We start from the raw sequence: 21,849 nt of genomic DNA on the forward strand, positions 1-21,849 counted from the left end.
AGGTTGAACATTATGTTTTTTCTGCCGCTTATTGAGGTACAAAAATTTTGCGGGAACACATCTGAAGGGGCCTGGAAAAAAACCAAACAGTAGAAGGATGGTAATAGTGCAAGAATCTCTGTGTTTTCAGCAAGTTTCTAAAGTGGGCCCACTCATCTCTGGAGCCCAGGAGACTACAGAGCAAGTTTATCCTGGAGAAGTGCCCTCAGAGCAGGGAATGCTCGGGGTAACCATATGGAGTAGCCAACTTGTCAGAGTGATTCGGGGGCAGATTTTGAGTGGCTTGTTGACATAATCTTCACCCCTACTATTGTTCTAATAATCTGGGTAATACTTTGCACTTTTACTAGATTGGTTCCTTTTTCCTGCTGAGTCCAGAATTCAGCAGGGCCCAAACACTGCACCAGTGGTTCCCAGGGAGTTGCAATTGGCACATTTAACCTCCAGCTGCAGCATTTCCCAAATTTCTTGGTTGCCTATTGCATTAATTTTCAGGGGTTTTTTGACAGGTAGTTTATTTAGTGTGGAGTGTCAGTATTAAGGTAATAACTCAGTTCACTAACTTTAGCTCCCCAGGCAGCAGCCAGGGGGGACAGAATCTCCTCTAAAAGTACACTTTTTAAAAGAAAATGTATTTTTATTGAATTTTGGGAAAGAGAAAAGGGAAGATCCAAGGATAAGACACACCAGAGTTGGTAGTCCTGCTGAAACACAGTAAGCAAAACCAATAAGAAAAAGCTATTTTCTTGTCTCCACTTTGTTCTCAATGTTATTCACCCCAGTACATTTTCATTTCAGATAAAATTATGCACACTTAGTGCTGGAGACAATACTTTGAGCATGAGTGCTACTTATTGATTTTTCTCCTCAGGCTTGTCTGAAATCAGGATTAACACATCAGGATATCAGGAGAGTGAATGGTGCCACCTGTTGCAAGGATGTTTACAAGATATCCTGTGACTAGTGGCTCAGGAACTTTTCAGAGGTGGGTACAACTTAATCGCAGCTGGTGTTCTTGAATTGACCGTCTCGTTAGACTGACCACATTGTCACTGACAGATGTACAGGCTAAAGCAGCCTGAAAATTGCATCAGGACAATATTGGTTGAAATCGCTATAAAAATTAAGCCCAGATGTTGAAGGTTTTCAGTCACATGGTTGAGATGCCACTAGATTTTAAACTCTTGCAGGCAGTTGTTTGTGAAAGCAATTCTGAGAAGACTCATAGGAGCACAAAATTTGGCATGTGACTTTATCATCAGAAAAAGAATTATATTTTCCTGTGCATTGCCAGAGTTCCTATAATGTTGACTCTGTCGGATGCTCAGAGCTTTGGCTTTCTCTGTGAACATGCAGTATATGCACATGCCCACCTGTGGAATGAGTGCACATGCATGTGTCCATGCATACTTTGCATGTGAATTCCAAGTGCCCAAAGGAATTAAGTAGTCATAACTATGAAGAATTTCTTGGCTATAAGCCACTCACCCAACTCCAAGAAGCAGAAAGCAGAGCTGAGTGAGCAGAGACTGGAACTACCCAAAAGTGAATTGCAATGAAACCCGTACAAAAGCTCTGCGGATCAGCCACCTGGGATTTGCCTAACTTGAGCTTGAGCCAAGGCTCATCAGGCCTTTTATGAGTACAGCACAAACCTGGACTTCAGGCTGCAGAACTACTAAACCATTACTTTTCTGTCAGTTATGAAATGTTGCTGTGTTTCCTGAGCACAAGGGGAAGCCTGTGCAGCTTTGAGCTCGCCTGTGCTGCAGTGTGCAGCTCCTGAGCAGCTTCTTAGGGAGCTCCTCAGGTAAACACCACACCCCAGGGCTGGCAATTTGGTGATAATGTTTGTGTCTAGGCAAACTTTTGCCTTTGTTTCTCTCATGCTTTGGGAAGATCATGCTCACTGTCTTCTCTTCTCACTGAAAAGTGGGTCTAAGGTTGCAAAGTGTAGGAATATTCATGGGGTTTAATAATTTCCCCTCTGTGTCCACCTAATTGGTATGGCATCCATTTACCATTGGATTGGATGAACTAGTTATAAAAGATAGTCTCCCCAACATCTACTGAGATTTGGTGCAAGATTTTTCAAATTGTATTTTCAAAATTGGCAACTCCCGTCTGTATTTTCCTCAGTCTTTTTAGAGATTTTTGTTTAAACTGGTTTTAAGGGGATTAAATTGGGTAAAAGTAAATTTGTACTGAAATTTTGCCCAGTATGCAGCTATAACACAACTCAATAGTTCTGTTGATTTGGGATGCAGCAGACTATGGTCCTCTTTCCAATAATTTATCTCCTCTGATGCCAAAATAACTCCTGAGAAGAGTTAGGAACTGTTTTTGTAGATAATTTCAGCAGAGATGGTTTCAGATCTTATTATCTTGTTGAGTGGCAAGTCAAAGATGAAAGAACCCTTTCAGTCTTAAAAGTGTCGCTCTCTAATACTTTTATTATTTACACTTGTGCATATGCTAAGTATAGTTGACTTGTTAGTGTCAAAGAGGAGTTGTAAGCTGACACAGAAGTGTGTGATTCTTTCTTTTATTAGAATGACAATAGGGTGTTCTGCTCCCTGATGGATGAGGATGGTAAATCTGCAGTGTGTAATCCAGCTACTGCCATAACAGAGTCAGTAGTGGATGTACGGCTTGCTGAGACCTGAAAGAGTAAATATATTAAAAGGAAATTATGTTCGTATTTTCTTATTTATTTTGCCTTCTAGATGACAATAATAAGCCTTTGTATCAAGGCAGTTATAGTATCAAGGCAGTTCTATAGTTCAGACAGGTAAGGAGGCTTTAATGGGAAATTGTAGGGCTTTGAGAATATGGTCAGGTGGCACCGTTTTTAGCCTGTCTACAACGTAAGAAATCTATACAGAATCTACTTTAAAAGTTAAAGCAGGAACATGAATGGCCATATCTGAACATCCTGCTATTACAAACCATGCAGTTTATCTGTAGTATGTGGTTCACAATTTTCAGTTACTTGTAAAGGAATTGATGAATTGTTACACTGTATAAGATTTTATTACTTCAGATTTCTGATTTCTTCAGATTTTGTTTAAAAGGTCATATTGCAGGGTGGGGATGCAACTCAAGCACTGGAACTGGTGAAATGTCACATTCAGTATGGTTTGCTTTTGATTCCTCTGTGTTTACTGAACAACAGCTTGATCTTTCCATTTGACCCTTTCTTGTAGAATTCCTCTCTCCATGTGCTATGTGACCTGTTCTGTCACTTAACTTCCCTACATGCTTTACCTTGGAGATACTGAGAAGTGTTTGCTGAGTATTTTCACCACCCCACTCCACTCCTGGTTTACATTTTTTACATCTTTTACATCTGGGGCGGCAGTTGTATTCTGAACTCTCTTTTGTGTTAAAATTTTATTTGTATCATAGGTTTTGCATCACTGTTGATGCTGCAGACATCTCAGTGTGTGTGTGGGAGGGTTATTCTAAACAGTCTCCAACTATTTTAATCATGTAATAGTAGTCATAAGTTTTCTGGTTTAGTTGCACTAGATGAGATGTAGGTCACTAAATACTTGATCCAAAGCTGAGAGAAGTCAGGGAAACACTGTTGGCTCTGAAGGGATCTAGAAAAAAAATCTGCTAGGCATAAACGTTTTGTAAAACATCTCTAAACAAAACAAAACAAAAAGATTCCTGTTTCTCAGATTCATATTAGTGACTGATGTAGATTTGACATTACAAAAAATAGCATGCGTTGGGGTGCTCTTAGTCTATATTGCAGAGCTGTCAAACAGTAAAGATGAAATTCATATCTGATGATAGTAGTTTTGATTCTGACCTGACTAGGGCTAGGGTTGATCTTTGGAAATTTAATCATGTTAACTTTTCAAGTTATTCTGCTCTAAATTCTTTGTTGCCATTAGGATTTTATCCTAGTGATTCCCTATGTAATAACAATGAATTAGAAGCAAAGGCTCGGGGAGATCTTACTGCAGCCTTTCAATACTTAATGGGGCCTTATAGAAATGATGGGGACAGACTTTTCAGCAGGACATGGTAAGTAATACAAAGGGCAATAGTTTTGAACTAAAAAATAATAGATTTATACTAGATTAAAAGGGTTTTTTTGTGATGAGGGCGATGAAACACTGGCCCAGGGAGATGGTGGATGCCTCATCCCTGGAAACTTTCAAAGCCAGGTTGGATGGGGCTCTGAGCAACCTGGTCTAGCTGAAGATGTCTTGGATCATTGCGGGGGGGGGTGTGTGAATTAATAATCTTTAAAAGTCTCTTCTAACCCAAGCTATTCTATATTCTAATGAAAAATTTCTGAAATTCCAGCTCATCAGTGCTTCTTTTAAAAAAGCAAGAAAACTTTGGGACCGCTCATTATAGATGCCAGACTTTGACAGGAGAATTGTTATAAAAGGTAATAAATACACTGTTCCACTTTATATTTGGCTAATATCTTGATCTGTAAGATTTTTTTGAATTTAAGCGTCTATAGCCTTGATTTCTCATTTCTAGAAAATACATATGTTTTACATGTATTTAATTGCTTACTAAAGTAATTGGTGGCACTATTGTATTGCAGTGTCAATGCCACGTTAGATTAAAACATTGATTCAAAATTTGACACATCTGGTATTTCTAAATGTTCAAGTAATTATCTTTATTGCTGCAGAAATAAATATGAAAATTATCTGAGGCAGTACAATTTTGCAGTTTTCTCTTTAATGCTTAGGTGTACTGGAATTATTTTCATGCACAATGCAGTTGAAACAGTATGCTTTTCATTCATTTCAGATGTTGAATAGGAAATCTAAATGGATCAATAACTGATTAACCAAAATCCTGAGAATGCAGTTAAAGGAAACAAAAATCTTTCTGTCAGTAACTTATAATGGCAGCTCACAAATTGCAATTAAGGTACTCTGAAACTCTCTAAGAACTCACTAGAGAAAATAATAAAAACAACCCTGAAAACACTATTTTATTTTGCTGCATGTGGAAGGTCAAAAGATTCAACTGGACAAGATCACAGTGGTGGAAATGTTTGGGTTTATTTTTTCTGGGCTACAGCATGCTTGAGGAAAATCCTAGCTTACATTTACCACGTTTGCTTTTTCGCTGTAAACTTTGCTCAGTAGAAATTGTGTGGCTTTGCTGAACTTAGAACTTCTCAGTTAGTAAGGAAAGGAAGGAATTCCTGCAACTTCACGAAGTTTTAATAACATTTTAGGTAGGACTGGCCATTCAGCTTGTTTTGTTTAGTTTTTTTCTCTGCTACACGGGTCAGATAAATTATCAGTCTAACCCAGCCTGTGCCTGCAGCAACAGGTGATGATACTTTGGGAAGGCACAAGAGCTGGGCCACTTTCTGCTGTCCCATCTATTTCTACTCTGCTCCTCACCTACCTCCAGCTATAATGATCATGTCGGAGATGTTGTGAGGTATACAGTGAGGATGAAACAGTAGAAATAACAGACAAAGCTGCCTGGAGCTTATTTGAAACTTTTCCTGTTTTGTAGTACAAAAAATGTTAGTTTTTTAAAACAAGGTGACACAAAACAATCTTTCAGTTGACCCTCACAACCTCTATTACCTCTCACTTCTCCACTTTTTAGCTAAATGTGTTGCTCTTATTTTACGGCAAAAAACCCCCAACTTGGTTAATACTTGCAGAAAACATTCCTCTAAAACAACTTGGGCAAAAGCAATGCAAGAAGAGAAGTACAACATTTAAGTAGTTCAAATTCCTGCCCAAAAAAAAAAAAAAAAAAAGTAGAAAAGAAAAGAAAATCTGTGCCAGACATTGAAGCTTGCCGAATTGTGCCAGGAAAGTTCTGGAAAGTTCTAGATTTTTGCCTTTGGCCACGACCCCAGTCCTCCCTGACAGGCTGAGCAGTCAGGCTTCTGAAGTGCACTGGGACACTGTCCAGAGTCACTGATAGTGATGAGAAGCTTCCCTGGAGGTGGACTCTGGTGACACAGCCAGGGAAGCTGTCTGTCTCCTGTCAGAAGCCTGGCTGCTTGGAATGGAGTGGCAGGACAGCCTGGCCAAGAGGGAGAGAGCAGGGCCCTACGGCCACATCGTTAAAGCTCTACATCTGCTTTGGCTTCAAAAGATGTTTGGAGATTGTGTCCCTACTGGAAATCAGTGGCAGGTTCCCAGGACTTCACAAACTTGTGCCCTAACTAGTGCCAATCAAAGAAAAAAGGCAAATACAAACTAGCCCCAAATAGGAAAGCACAGTAGAATATTCTATTTTGTTCAATTTGTTAATTTAAAATTAATGGTTGTCTGCTATTTCTAATGCTTTTGTAACATTAAATAAGCATATTCCATTGAGATGTGACTGAAGGGTGTCCCAATGCCCTTACTGAGGTGCTACTGAACTCAGGAGGTGCTACTATCTCCTGATCATCAAGCAAGGAGAATTTCTCCAAGAAGAAAGTGTCTTCAGAGAACTCATCTGCATCCTCGAGCAGAAACAGGTATCAGCCAGGGCCTAAACCGATCATTATGGTTACTCTTGGTGAAGCAATAATGAGTCTTTGCTAACAGTGTTTAATTCTTCAGTTAGACTGCATAAATTACATCTTCTTTTCTGGTGCAGATTATATACTAAACAGACATCCAGGATTTGTCTTCTCACTTTCTCAGTGGAAAGTAGAAATCAACCGTATTCCTCTCTCAAGAAATGTGAGGGGCTGATGAAGAAGTTGTAAAAAGAATGACACCTCTTCATCTGGTGCTTGTGTTTCTATATTTTTACAAAAATTGTTCTATCAAGTGTACAAAAAATTAAGCCCATATTTCAAGTTCCTTTGGCCCTAAGTATGTTTTTTAAGTCTCAGTAAAGTGGAGGTTGACTCTCCATTGTTTATCTTGTACATGCTTAGTAATCTGATACTCACTTGAAATGTGAAACTCATGGGTGGTATTCTTTTATCTCATTTGATAAAATTTTTAGCAAGTTCTGACTTCTGACAGATACTCTATCACAGTGTTTCAAGGGGAAAAAAAATGCAGCAGATAAATTCCAACTTCAGGCCCTCCTCTAGCATCTTCGACAGGTCTGTAAAAACAAACTGATGGATGATGTCACAGGAGCCCTGAAGGGGTTGCACAGTAATGACCACGATCATCAGGCAGAACACTTTCTCATCAATCTCAACCAGGAGAGAAAGGACTGTTATTTTAATGCAGTAGAATCATTTTTAATGGGGTGTATAACGGGGTTCTACGCATATCTTATTTACCAGTAATATATGGGAAGATATCAGGGGAACACCTTCCATTAGTAATATTTTTAAAGACTCCTGTCTAGAGCTTGTTTGTTTATCTGTGCATTTTTTCAATTATTTTGAGCTTTTCCATCCTTTAAGTTGTCTTAAACAGGACTGGTAACTGATAGCTAATTTTATTGTCACGCAAGGTTGAGACTGGACTAGTTCTATAGAAACAGTTTTGTGCCTTTGAAATTTGTTGGCAAATTTCCTGAGAGGTGATATGTTATCTGATTTGCAAGCAGGGCAAAAATGATGTGGAAATTTCAGAAAGTGTTTATTATATAGAATAAAAACACCAACAATTTTAGAAGTTAGAACTCTTTTTCATTGCTATTTTCTGTGTAATGTGTAACGTAAGTTAATAATAATTTACTTTTTCTTTTTAAATTCGTTATGTAATGCATGGAAATAATAGGAAACATTTGTTGTAGTGGAAATCATCTGCCTGGCTTTTCAAGCGGTGCTGTTTATCTGTGTCTTGTTGCACATCCCTGGCAGAGGTTTGCACACTGAATGATATGCTGATTAGCTCTGTGCCCTCTTACACAAGGTAGTTGGATCTGCAGTTAGTTACATGTGTGTCCTCTGTACCCCCGTGGTGTCCCTGGTTGTACTTGGCATACATTGTTGAATCTTTTCTGGAAGGCTGTGTAATTTCTGAATGCTCAAGTAGTATGACAATATAGTTTTTCTCCTAAAAGAAATGTTTATGTTTAGTCAGTGAGAATTCCTGTGTATTTCCTTCCAAACCAAAGCAGAAATGTACCTCTGCTGTCAGCTGCTCTAAACCTGCCCCTAATCACACAATTTCCAGACCCAGCACTCCCTGTGTACCTGTAACATGGACATACAGGGAACCTTTTATTATCCCTTTAGGCAGCCTGCACAAAGATCAGCTGTGCTGAAGCCCCATGGTATCAGGGTCAGCTCTATCTCCAGAAGACATTACACTCCAAAAAAGGCAAAGAGACACAACTCCTCCCTTTCTGAATGAAAACGCTGGTGTGCCTCTTTCAGTGTCATTGCTTTGGAATCTCTCATCTTACATAGGCGTGGCTGGCTTTCTGCTTCATTTCTTTTTTTAATTGAATGCATTTAAAGCAGCCTACCTTGGTTTTTTCAGGACTTTAGTAATAAGTAATCTTGCTTCTTGAAGAGTGGACTTGCGGGAACAAATACGCCATATCTTCTTGGAATTTGAAGCTTCTGTGTGATGCCTGGCTGCTGGAAAGTATATATTCTTGATGAGCTAATTTTTTAGATGAGGTGGGGCTTTGTACCCTGACTGAGGCTGTAGTCAGTGGCTGGAGGATTGCAAAAAGGGTTTATTAATTTCTCTCTGTTATCTAGAATTTGCCTGTTCTTGCAATCAAACAGATGAGTAAAATAGAGATGTGGAGAATACAGATCATGAATGGATATTTTGTTCTGACCAGTAATCTAATGGCAGACTGTCATGAGTCTTCACTGACTCTATTTACAACTGCCTGCAATTGAGACAGATCTTTTATTAGTTAGATAAAAGATGAATTTTTCATTAATTATTCAGTGATGTCTAGCTGAACTGGAATGTGTCCAATGGGTACCTGGAAGTGCCCCTTCCTTACACTTATGATACCATGAGTTGAATGAATTCAGCAGTTGGGTCCAAGGAGGGTGTGGTATATATCCATTCTCCTCTAAAAAGTATATTGTTGACAGCCTGCTGTTCTCTGTATTCTTCCTGTGCACTGGACTGAGATTTTTTCATTTCATGCATCATCATTCACAGCTTGCTGGAGTAATTCCATGAAGTCAGTACATATCCCTCATACACACAAACAGAAGAGGGAACAATATATTTTTGCTGTTGTTTTTGAAAGCTGGGCACATTTGCATAGATTTAATTTTCCTTTTCACCTGCTAGTGAAGTCTATTTGATGGGAAGGAAGAACAACCTCTAGTTATTTTAAGCTCTTTGTAAGCTTGAAGTCCATTACTAGTTTGTTAGAGAGTTTGGTTTTCTTTATGGTTTTTATCACTTCAGTTAATATGGAAAACAAACTTGATTTAAAAGAAGAGGTACTGTGTAGTCTAGCTGAAATCACCTTGATAGTGTTTCACCCCTAAGAGGAAATTAACTTATAACTTGTGAAGTAAATGGCTTTGGTAAATGTCTTTGCTAGGTGTGCATAAGGACTTACAGACCCATTTTCTGCTATGTAGCCTTTTCTACTGATTCATGAGGATCAGCAAGAAACTGGTTCTTTGCTCTAAGAGTTTCTGATTGAATCCTTAGCTAATGAGGAGAGAGTATCACAGATGTGGGGCAGGAAACTGCTGTTCTGTGGGTTTGACCTTAGCATGCCTTTTGCTACCTAGTATTGTTTAAAACATCAAAATTACCTTAGACTGTAAGAATGGGCTGAAATCAAGCTGGCTTTTTGTATCTTTGTGGTGGGAAGTGCAATATCTTTTTCCTTTAGTCAAGGTGTGCAGCATGCTGCTCGTGCTGCTCATGCTCCAGGCTGTAGCTGGAAACCTTTGGCAGCAGTGTCAAACTGAGGATCTCCCACTGCTGATTTTCCTTTCTGTCCCTTCCTCGATCTCTGACTGCTGGTTCATGGCTTTGTGATATCCCATCAGTTGTGGAGTCGTACAGAGAGAAGGGCATGAATGAAGAAATAGCATCCTGTGGTAGGGATGGCAGATGGAAAAGTCACTCCTTGAACTGCCTGTATCACTGCAAGCGTCTGAAAGCTCAGCACCACTGGGTGGAAGATGTGGGGATATAATGACCAGGGTATCAATGGCAGAGAAGGGGGATATGTTGATTGCTGTCATATGCTATATCTGCACAGGGATACCCAACCATTTCTGTAAAAGATAGCTGAAAACTCTCATGAATCTTGTCCAGAATACAAAGTGTTAGGGTTGAACTGAGACTGAACTGCATGGTCTGGAGACTGATAAAATAAACATGTGATTTAGGTGCTGATTAAAAATGTATGTGTTTATGAGGGAAAACAGCAGGGAGTTCTGGGAGGCAGATAGAGTAATGGGGAATTGACAGCATCAGTGCCATGTTTCAAAACAAGATGGAAAAGAAGGGGCTGTTTTGAGCCTTATTGCTGACTGTGAGAGACACAGTATTAGGAAAAATCTTGCTGATTTGAGTTTTTCTTTGTTTCAGGAAAATTACCTCATATATTCTTTATTATTAAAGACAACTACATCAAATTTATGTGAGGTTGGTCTTTCTGATTGGTCAATTGAAAAAGAAAAGTGTTTGGATTTTGATTTCATTTTTTTCATGTTTTCAAAATTTGGATGTTATTTTTTTAGAAAAATGAAATTTATGTTATAAATTCACATTTCCTGGTTAAACATGATTCAGCACTTAATATTGCTCACTTAGGATAGGTATGATTACCTATGGCAACTGAGCCCTGGTTTCTAGAAGTCATATTATTCCTGTAGAATTGTTTTTTAGTTGGTTGATTTGTTGGGTTTAAAATTATTGATCTGTGGCTTTGAAACTGCATCCAAAAGCATAATCTATGGTCTAAAGTAATCTATGTTATTTCATGTTTATATCTCCATAGATTTCAAGGGAATGATTAATAAGTATAATAATATCTCAATAACATCTAATAATATATAATTAACATTTTAATATGATATCTATAATAATAGCTCCTAGTCTGAGCAAACATCTACTGTATGTGCATCCAGCTCATGCTCTGAGGATGTCTAAGTCCCTGGATGGTAAAGGGGGGTTAAAGGCCACATGGCAGCTCACAGTGATGCAAACTTTTGATAGAGCTTCTAAGCCAAGACTGAATTCTGCTTTGCGCTGTGTGGAAAGTACAAGCACTGCTCGAAATTGCTCTTTGTGAATCAGCCTCAGTCTGTGTGTGCTGTGCAGTGGCTGAGGTGATGTGCAGTCACTGCTGTACCTGTGCAGGTGTGACCTCTGCATGGCCTTTGTCTTCCACATCACAGGGAAAGCCATCATTGTAATCAAGGCACTTTGGTGTGCTTCAAACTTTTAGAAATAGTATATATTTAGCTCTCTTGATATCCTGACAGAAAAGACAATTTCTAGGTTTTTAACTGTAAAGTTTTGTTTCAGCCTTTTTTCTAAACTCAGCTTAAAGGGAAATGTGAATGCATACTCTTGTTGATGTTTCTGACTGTATCTATATTGTGTGTTAACATTCTTTCCTTTATCTAAGGAAAGAAATTAAATCCTTTTCTTCCAACTTCAGCAATACTGCTTGAATAATGTGCCAAGTACAGATTGGACTCTGCTCCCTTCAGCAGCACAGCACTGCAAGCAATGATCATGTACTGTTTTGAATGCTTTCTAAGTAGCTCAGTGTTTCCTGATACCAAATAGTTTGATAAAGTGTTAAAGAGAACCAAGAGTAGGGACCAAAAATATCCCAGGGATTGCAGGCTGAGCCTTTCCTCAGCACTAACAATTCCCTCACTAGCTGCCCTTTTTAAAAGAAACTCCAGCCCTTGGCAGTGTGTGGCAGGGTACTGCCAGTGAGGATGAGGGGCCCAGCCGAGGGGCTCCATGCTGAGGCAGTGTTGTGGGAAGAGGCAGGAGTGTGTGGCCGTTCAAAGTAACAACATATCAAGATAAGATAGACCCTGGAAATGCTGGTTCTCATACTTTTTCCTGCTAATGCTAGTTTGCCTATGTGGCCAGTAGTGACGGAGAAGTTAAACCTTAGGTGTTAGTTCTTCCTTTCTTTTTTCTCTTTTGTGAGGTAATTTAATCTATGATGTGGACAGTTTGAGGCAAAATGAAAATGTGGGACCTGGGATCTTGCTTGGGAAACCAAGCTGCAGTGCTACCCCTTGTGTGCCTGGGAGCAGCCTCCCAGACCATCACTCTCGAGCATTGGGAAGGACCAGGATCCTGATTTCTGAGACATGAAACCAACTAAAAATCTGCCAGGGAAGTCATGACAACTACTTTCCTAAAGGTTGCAAATGGATAGAAGTGTTGCTTGCTGTCTTTATTTTTATCTAAGCCACCATATTTTAGGTCAAGAATACTTGCCAGAGACTTGCAACGTTGTGAAATGAAATATGCCTTGCCTCTGCTTCCTCTGATGATGAGCTACTTCCATAAAAATCCTATACCATGGCTGGAAACTATTTAAACTTATCCTGTAGCAGAAAGATCTTTTTCTTAGTGGTAGTTGAAAGCTTATAAAAATTACACTTATAAAATACGATTTTAAAAGCTTGATCTTGCATTTGACAAGTTCAAACTAGCATGCCAAATTAGTCCATAATACTAAATCTTATTTTGTTTTCTGAGTTTCAATTCACTTAAAATTCATGACACAATTTGGTTTTTATTTTCAATGGGAAAAAAAGAGATGAGAGTGAAATATTTGTGTAACATTTTTAAACACTGAAAAGATGTCATTAGTTCTACTTTCAAGGATGATCAGTTTATGTTAGTAGGGATAGGATTGAGCTCAAGGAAAAGAAACCAAGTACTTTCTAGTGAGAAATTACCCCTCTCTGAATGTTCCTTCTCTTTTTTTGGACAGTTTTTTCCAAGTGTGAGCAAGAATAAAATATTCAATCATCATTTAATACTTTCAGAGGAATGCAGAACAGTAAAAATTTGTACCTGAACTGCAAGCATTTTTGCAAGTCCTGTATAATAGAAATAATTTAGTAACAGTTCATGCTCAGTTATAATGAGACACGCACACAAACCAAGGTAGATTGAAACTCGAAGTCCAAATTCTGATCTTAATTAATACCAGCATAAATCTACAGTAAATTCACTGAACACAATATTACAGCAGGATCACTGAAAATAGATTGGGGTGTCAATGTACCACAAAATACTGTGCTCTTCTCGCTCATTTAACACAACTCCATTTGTATAATAGTGTAAAGCTAATTGTCCAGCCCTAAGTTAGCCCATTATATTGGTCTGTAGCTCTTAATTAACAGAACAGTCTTTTGAGTAATTTGGAAGTACACTGTATTTTAAGTTCACAAGGAATTTAAGATGTATTAAATTAGAGATAACATCGCACATAAGTCATTAGAGGGACAACTTAATTCCATATCCTAAATACTTGATTTAGCAGCACAGTTCATCGTTGCCAGCTACATAAGCAGCTCTCATGCATGAAGAGACAGCTGCAACACTTCTTCCCCCCAGCTGCAAGGGCAACTCTTTCAGGAAGGGCCTGGAGGCTGCCTGGGCCATTGCCAGCCAGGCTGCTCTGGATTAAAATACAGAAAATTATCTCCTCTGTCCTACCTCTCCAAAGGCAGCTTGTGCTCTCAGATTAAAATCTGACAAATCATCTGAGTGTCAGAAAAGGCAGCAGAAATAGAGAGTAATTATGTCACATTTTTAAAATTCAGTTGGCATATTTTATGGTTAAGAGCATCTCACAATTAACTGTCTTTGCAGAGTCGTAACAGTGAAGCTTTCAAAATCATAGTAAGACAGTATTACTTGCATGAAAATTCCTTGTTTAAAGGTTTTTTACAGTGTTACCAGCGTTTTTCAACACTCAGTGGTAATAAGGCACCTTGTTATCACAATGACAGCAATGCTATTGTGTTCAGAATATGTGATAAATGACTGTCACATCTTATGAAAAAGAAGGCTTTTGTATCACTTTAACCTATCATTAGGATACAAGACATACCATGATTCTTACTTTCATTATGGTAATCTAACAACCATCTAGAGACCCAGGAACTGCCGTGTCAGATATATCTTAGCACCTGATGCAGTGATGAGAAGACAGCAGGTCTGCATGGCATTTCTTGCATTGAAGGGGTGAACTCTTGCCCCAAAGTCTGGACATCACCAGTTCTGACCAGTCTTTTGTGATTTTGAACAGCATGTCTTTCAAGCCACTGTAGAGTTTTATTGGAGAAACTTTTAAAAGACCTACTTGGAAGTTTGAAGTTGCTCTAGTTGTTAGGAAGAGGGATGGCACATTTCAACAATAGTTTCATGGCAAAAGGGAATTTAAGTTTTCCTCTCCGGTAAATTTTCAATGGAAACCAAGTTGATGCAAAGACATTTTGTAGATCTTCCCCCCACTTCTTGTAATTTGTGTTCTTGAACAGAAAATAGAATCTGAACACAGATCTGACATTTAAACTGAAATTCACCTCTTTTCCTCCTTTCTTTTCCCAGGAGACATGGGAAAATCAAACCAAAAATTTTTTAACTTGCTTTCACTGGTTTCCCAATACAAGAATGTACATCTTCAAAAGGATTATTCTGTTAAAAATGTATAATGTACCTCAGGAAGGGTGGAGATCTCCTTCAGTCATGGCTACAGCCAGGGAGACCATGGGCACAGGACCACCAGAGATGGGACAAGTCCCAGTCAGCTCTGCCCAATGCAAAGCCCAGTGAGCTCCTGGGGCTCTGCTCTCCAGGACAATGCAAACCTATGGCCTTCTGCTGGCAATGACACAAGTCATATGGACAAGGCCACACCAGTCATATTTATGCTGGATGTGAGAGAACTACTGGCATTAGCAAGTTAAAAATTAAAAAGGAGCTGTCCTGTCTGGCAGCCTGAGAACCGGAGTACTCCCTTCAACCACTCTTACCTCGGATCCAGTGTTAAAGGACTAAGTATAACATACTCTGTTTGGATGCATTCCTTTAGGACCACTCAGCTTCAGAGAAGATTTAATATGTTTTGTGGCTAAAGCAGGAGACTCTCAGTAGGTATTTTTTCATGCTTGCTGTGGCAGAGTCTCTGTGGAAGAAGGCATTAATGTATTTTGTCCTTCTCCTGCTTTTCTGTAATCACCCAGGCAAAACTACAAGAACAAACCAATCCTGTGTATGACAACAAATGCATTTCAGGAGATGGAAACAATTTCACATTTACTTGTCATCTGCTTTTTCAGTTCAGCAGAAAAATCTGAATCTCCCTCACCCAAGCTATGCTAGATGACAGAAAGATATTTACTATTGTATTTTCTTAGAAAAACAGAGGAAATGAGTTCTCATGCTCCTATTTCCTGCATGGGTGTTCTGTTAGATTTAGAGCTGTCACCTGGAAAAAGTCAAGCAAAAGGCAGACTGAACTTCCTTCAGTTTTTTAAAAGAATAGAAGTGAGTAGGCATCTTGTTTTAGAGGAAATGTGGATATGAGCTAAGAGATGCTTCCTCTTCAGGGGTAGGACACTTGGTATCACTCTGTCTTTATTTGCTGAGGAAAACAGTGTTTAGGCAGCTCAGCATCTGCAGGGCAATCAAAAGTGAATTCTGCCATGTTCTTACATTGCTCTCTGCTGAGAACCTCAGTACCATGTTCAGGGCTCCAGATTTTTTTTACATATCTTTATTTAATTCTTTGTTTTATAGGCATTTTATTACATCTAATGCTTAACTTCTTTGTCCCTTCCTCCAATCAGGGGACAAAAAAGAATGCACTTTTACTATAGAGGGTGCATGCATCAGATGTAAAGCATTCAGATAGTTTGATAAAATCACCATTATGGAGGAAGATGAATGTTTCTTAGAAATAATAACCTGAGCCTGATGTTGTGGAACAGTTAGAACTAACAGTATCGGTTTTGAAAAGGTATGTTGGTGTTCAGTCTGAAGTCCAGTTTGGACTGAGAAAGATAAGAAAATTGTTCTGTCAAATGTGGTGGATACAGAAAGGTGTGGTGCTTCTGGCTGAAATAATCCTTCAGGAACTTAATCATGCAGTGCTGGTAGCACTGGCATTTGGTATGCTACAGCTGCAGCAGCATGCCCAGAAAATTTAAATTCAGTGTGACAGTTCGTAAGGTGGCATTAAACAGAAATTAGCAATTTTTAAAAGTGTTTTCCGGAGTTTTATCAAAGGAATAGTGTCGCTGTTCTGTGCAGGACGGCGTGAAGAACGACACGGATTCAGGATCGGGTTCAAAGGCCAGCAATGGCTCCATTTAATTGTATAATTCAGCTTATATAGCTTTGTTTGCAAGGGTGGCATGACACCATGGGGTGCTTGACCATCCACATCTCAGAGGGATTGGCTGAACAGCATAACACCCATTTCCAAAATATTTTTCCCAGTGTGGAAAACAAAGACACAAACAGCCAGCACCTGTGAGATAGTTTACAAAACCTCAAACCGTTTTCCCAGCTGGTTAGCGTGAGAAGGGAGACTTTCACAGGCGGCTGTAAGAACAGGAGAATTCCTCTGCCACCTCTCTTAGCATCTACAGAGTAGAAGATGCATAGGACAATGAGTCAAGTTTCAGGAAGTGTGTTCCAAATAGACTTTTGGAAATATGATTGTTTTGATTCATGTGGGAATTGCAAGTAAGAACTACTGGAGCAAGAGGCTCACTAACAATCTGAAACCAAAGTATTGTTTTTCACTCCAAATATTCAGCACACTAAATTTACTCTTATAGTAGTATCATATTGTAAATTTTGAAAATTAATTTCCAAAAATGTGCTCTCTTACCATTATATAAAAATAGCATTTTTGTTTCATGAAGGACTATAAAGATCTATACAAACAGAGGATTTTAAAGTGCTAATTAAGTGTATTTTTCACTTTTAGCAGATTGATGGATTTTTAAAAATCAGTCTAGTCATATCCCTGAAACCTAGATTATGTCATTTTGCTTTATAAGTTATATATTAAATCTCCTTTATATTGTTTTTAAATAGAGTAGAAATAAAAAAGAGTCTAATGAGTACTAATTTTTCAGTTTATTCAGTCCCTGGTTCTCTTTGTTGCTTCTAGTGTGCTAATGCTTGTGTTCCCTTTTGTGAATTTTTTTAGTTAACCTGTGTTTACACTCAATCTTTTTTAGATGCAGTTCGATGAAGGTTAAAAGTATTTGACATCTATCTGTAAAATGAAGAGGGGGAAAATGTGGCTATTTTTATTTTGTTTTACTTTGTTGGTTTTTTTTTTCCTCCGGAAATGTCTCTAGAAATACTTTTTTTTCTCTTTAGTTCAGTATTATATCAAATGGTATCATCTCAAATAGATGTTTATATAGTATGTTCTAGTCTTGTACAGGCAGAAGAATTAATCAAAGTACATTTTTGGACATTGTTACTTAGGAAACACATTGTCAATAAATAAATACTTTTAAACATGCAAAACCCTTCATAGCCCTTGTTCAGAGACATGCTGTGTTTCCTGGAGAACAATGATATTGAAGGAACTAGCAAGCTATTTTGGAGGACACTGAAAGCTTTTAGTGCCACCTCAATGAGAAGGTTTTATGCTCTTTTCCTTTGCTGCAGACACACAAAGATGGAAATGATTCAATTTGCCTTCTGGGTCATTTTAGGCACTCATGGGCAGTGTTTGTTTAAAGAAATCCCTAATTTGTTGGGTTTTTTGCATAGGGTACAATAATCAGTCCATATCAGAAGTCCCTTCTGCAGACTCCCCTGTAGCAGTTATTTATCCTGGGGGCAGCTGAGAGTTCACTCTTGTCTCCAGCTGGTCTATTCCCACCCATGTAGGTGGCTACTGGGGAGTTTCTGGATGATCCAGAAAACTAAGTATGCACCCAGGCACTGCTTTGTCATCCAGTTATGCAAGTCTAACAAAAGGACTTACAAATTCCACAGCTTTTACCCCAGTGGGAAAATTGTTCTCATTTGTCACAGTTAAAAACCAAGCATAAGTGCAAAATCAGTTGCCTGCTAAAGTCCATGGATGTACTTTTGCAGTAACAGAGGATGGATACATTAGAAGAGATTGTTTTCCCATTATTTCAAAGTGAGGTTTTAATCTAAGTTAAGAAGGTTCTTCAGATCCAAAGGTTATATGGGCTCATCGTGATTTGCTTGTACTTTAAAAAGATGCACATTGGTAGTCGATGTGCTAGTCAAGTACTTGCAGTTCTTAACTTCTCCCATCTGTGATCAAGATGACCTTGGTTCTTACCCTTTCCAAATAAAATGTACGGTTCTTTTGCTGAGATTTCTCTTGGCAAAATGTGTGACCATAAAGTAGTTCAGCTTTTTTGCTGAATGATAATCTACTTGGAGACACTAGAGAGCTGAGGGAAATTGAGTCCTCAAGTGTTATACTCATGTGTGAATCCAAGGCTGAATTTCTGCTTTCAGTGTCTTGACTTTACAAGTGCAGGCACCCTCAAATGAACTGCTGCTTGTTTTATAAGTGAGAGTAATTATTGCACTTATAAGTAAATTTGTGATTTGTCACTCTTAAGTGCTAACATTTTTAATTACATTAATTTGATTACATCAAATTATAGGCAAATTAATTACATTACAGTATTTAATGTACTTTTCTGACTTGGGGTGTTCTCAAGTAATTGCAAAGACAATTACTTCATTTTCATGATTTTTTTAATGTTTTTGTAGCCACTTTCCATTTAGAAATTAAATGGAAAGGGGGTATAAATTTAAATGGGGAGAAAAATGCTTAAAATACTTCAGAGAGTAGTTAGAAAAATCTCAAATCTTACTTGCTCCTCAAGACTCCTGTGAAATCCTATCTCAAGAAAGATATCTTAAAAAAAACCCAAACCAACTTAGAGATGGTAACAAAATTACCTTATTTATTGCTTTAGGCAGTTAGTGAAACTTCTTGAAAAGTCTTCAAAAGTAAGCCAATAAGATAACAATAATAATAATAATTAAATTTCCTTATATCTCTTAATATTAAAGCATTTCTTATAATAACAAGCATCTAGTGATATAAATGATAGGTACAGCCCCTAACGGCCAGATCCAGAAGAAAATGATCCTATATCTGAAGTCAGCTTATTTTATTGCAGAACTTAAGAAAAGTTGCAATCTGCTTTCTGTGCTGGGGTTTGTGAAAATGAGCTAATTTTGTTAAGGGCGTTGTTCCCTAATGACTGCTTAATTGAGTTAATGCTAAATGCTGTAATAAGACCTGGGGTTTGTATCTTCTGATGTAACTGTTTCATCCATGTTGGTAACTACACCTTCTTGCCATGTCGGGGAACAAAGAGGTGCATCAAACTATACCAAAGGGAGAAATAGTGACAAATATTTTTGTGTAAAATCTGGCTTTGTAATATTTGCTGGAATGTTTACCTAGAATGTCTTCAATTGTTTCTGCTCTAAGGTCAAAATTTTTCAAAAGAAATTTTATCTAATGTTAAATTTAAAAAGAGAGACTTAAAGACATTTAGCTTCTTTGTGTTGAGTTTTTAGAACGCTGTCTTGGGTATTTGAGCACTGCCATGGTATTGCAAGTGGAAAGGCTCTCTTCAGATGAACTGCAGTGATCCCTTTCAGGGTCCTAACACAGACCAGTGGTTTAAATCATGGGAAATAAATTAGGGAAATAAAGCTAATAAAAGTTTTATTAGTTGTAATAAAACTGCCAATGCAGTTTAGATATGGTTTGGTCCCAGCCAGTAGTACTTTTTATAGCTGGGTTGCCAGACCCTGCCTTGACTGCTCCTCCTTGCTGGGCTCGGAATGTAGCTCAGGGAGACCTCATTCGAAAGTGTCAGTGGTGCTGCCTCTGTACTGAAATCTGCCAGCATTGCCAATCCAGACCTCTCTTCATGGCATGGGTAAGAAACATGTCCAGGAGATGATTTCCAGTTTGATCTAAAAATTTATTTAGAGTAACATGAACTGCAGCTGCCTGAAAGCTTAACTACTTAATTTATGGCTCCTAGACAGTTTTTTATTCAACATGTTAGTAATTGTTAAGATATATTTTATCTTCAGCACTAATTGCAGTTTTTTAAAGAATAATAACAAACATGCTCTAACACAACTAAACAACACAACTAAAACACAATTAACCACAACTAAAAATCTTTATCTTAATATAGACCTAGAATAAGCTCTTCCTGATTAATTTTGAATAGTTTTCCAAATAAAAATGAACTGCTCAAAGATATTTCTGAAAAATAGTGCATTTTGCTTTCTTTTTCCTATTTCTCAATGACTACAGCTCAACAGCTTCATCTCTGAGTCAGGTTGCCTTCTCAGCTGCATCCTTTAAAAAGTACTAGTTTCTTCCACTAGGAGAATATGAAAATGATCAATGCAATGATGTTGATGTGTTGTGGCAGCGTTCCTAAGTTGAAGTCTTTTGGGGTTTTGGCTGTAATGTTTTGGCATACACACTTCTGTTGAAAATCTGGTGCCTGATTAAAAAAACAACAGCAAAAAAAAGTTGAACCCAGGTTTTGAAACAACAAATATTACGCCTTCACAGAAACAACTGGGAACATTTTAAACTCTGTTTAATACATTTTAACTGAGCTATTTGAAAATATGCATGAATGTAACTGTTCCTGCTGTGCCCTGCATAGCTCTCTTCCAACACTTGTTGAATGCTTTTTTTTTTTTTATTCCTAGTGGGAGAAAAAGTGTACTGGAACCTGTTAAAATGTGCAAAAGCTGCTCATTGGGAAAACAGACCTTTGGCTTCCCTTAGCAACAGCACGGGATTATGGATTCGGAAAGGCAGTAATTGTCAAGTGTAAGATACATGTTGGTCTGGTGAGTACAGGTGCATATAAAATGGCTAAGAAACAGCTACACAGTGCTTAGATAGGGGCAGGAGTATACAGAATATTTCTTTCATACAAGAGGTAGAGCAATTGAATTAGTTTGCAAAAGCTTGTTTTAGTTCTGAAATCTACTCCATGAGAAATGTAAAGGCAAAACCTTTATTAATTACTTCAAAGGGAAGATGCTTGAAATTATTGTGGTTTTTAAATTGCATTTTATGTAGTCAGTTTCCTTCAGGATTTTTATATCTTTCAAAAAAATTCAATATTTTTTAGTTCTTCCAGTTTTATAGAGAGAAGATAACCATGAGCCCATTCTGTTCCAACTAAGTTATATTTACAGGGGAGAAGTAGCAAGTGTCCCTGCTGAGCCATGATTTACAAGGTAAATAGCAAATGCCAAAGATTAAGTGATGGTTTTCCCTTGTTTGGTGCTTAAGGGAAGAAATAGGGTTACTTCTCTGTTTAACTTGGGCTAAGTAATGCCACTCTTACAGTGTATCATTCTGTGCAGTGCTTCAGTTCTTCAAGATGGGCATCTTGGGAACTGAACATGTCAGGAATCAATGTTTTAAGCATGATGCCCTTTCTAGTTGAGGGAAATAACTTTTTTTCTGTCCTCTTCTTACTTCAGACTGCAGATTTTAAAATTCCTCAACAAGAAAAACAACTTGAGAGGTGAGGGAAGGTTCCTACTAAAAATCTTTCCAGCCTGGCTGTGATCAACCTGGCTGATCATATAAAATACAACTTCATGTTACATGTTGATTGTTGCAATATATAAAGTGTATGTTAACACAAAGGTAATAATACTGAATTTTATCTGTGGGTGAATTATGCAGACACCAAACATAGCAGACTTCCTGAAGTAAAATTCCTTAAACACAGTGAATTGTCAAGTTTGCTCTATAAAGAAAGCTGCTGACATAGAACTGAGAAAACCAGAATAATTCTGGGCACATTCCATGTGCAGAAAAACCCCAATATGCTGAGCCAGACTGCATGCTTTCATTGCTGTCCTTTGGATAACAAAAGCACTGCTTCACCAGCTCGGAGCA

The 21,849-nt window shown here is 38.1% G+C and overlaps 1 long non-coding RNA gene across 1 annotated transcript; it reads left to right on the plus strand.

The window, feature by feature from the left end:
• Positions 1–883: 883 nt before the first annotated feature.
• LOC116448242 lies at positions 884–20,774 on the plus strand. Its single transcript, XR_004241850.1, has 3 exons — positions 884–985; positions 4,324–4,411; positions 20,637–20,774. It is a non-coding gene; the product is annotated as an uncharacterized LOC116448242 (long non-coding RNA).
• The last annotated feature ends 1,075 nt before the right edge of the window (positions 20,775–21,849 follow it).

This window comes from Corvus moneduloides, chromosome 9 (genome assembly GCF_009650955.1).
Source record: "Corvus moneduloides isolate bCorMon1 chromosome 9, bCorMon1.pri, whole genome shotgun sequence".
In the NCBI taxonomy this organism is placed as follows: domain Eukaryota; kingdom Metazoa; phylum Chordata; class Aves; order Passeriformes; family Corvidae; genus Corvus; species Corvus moneduloides.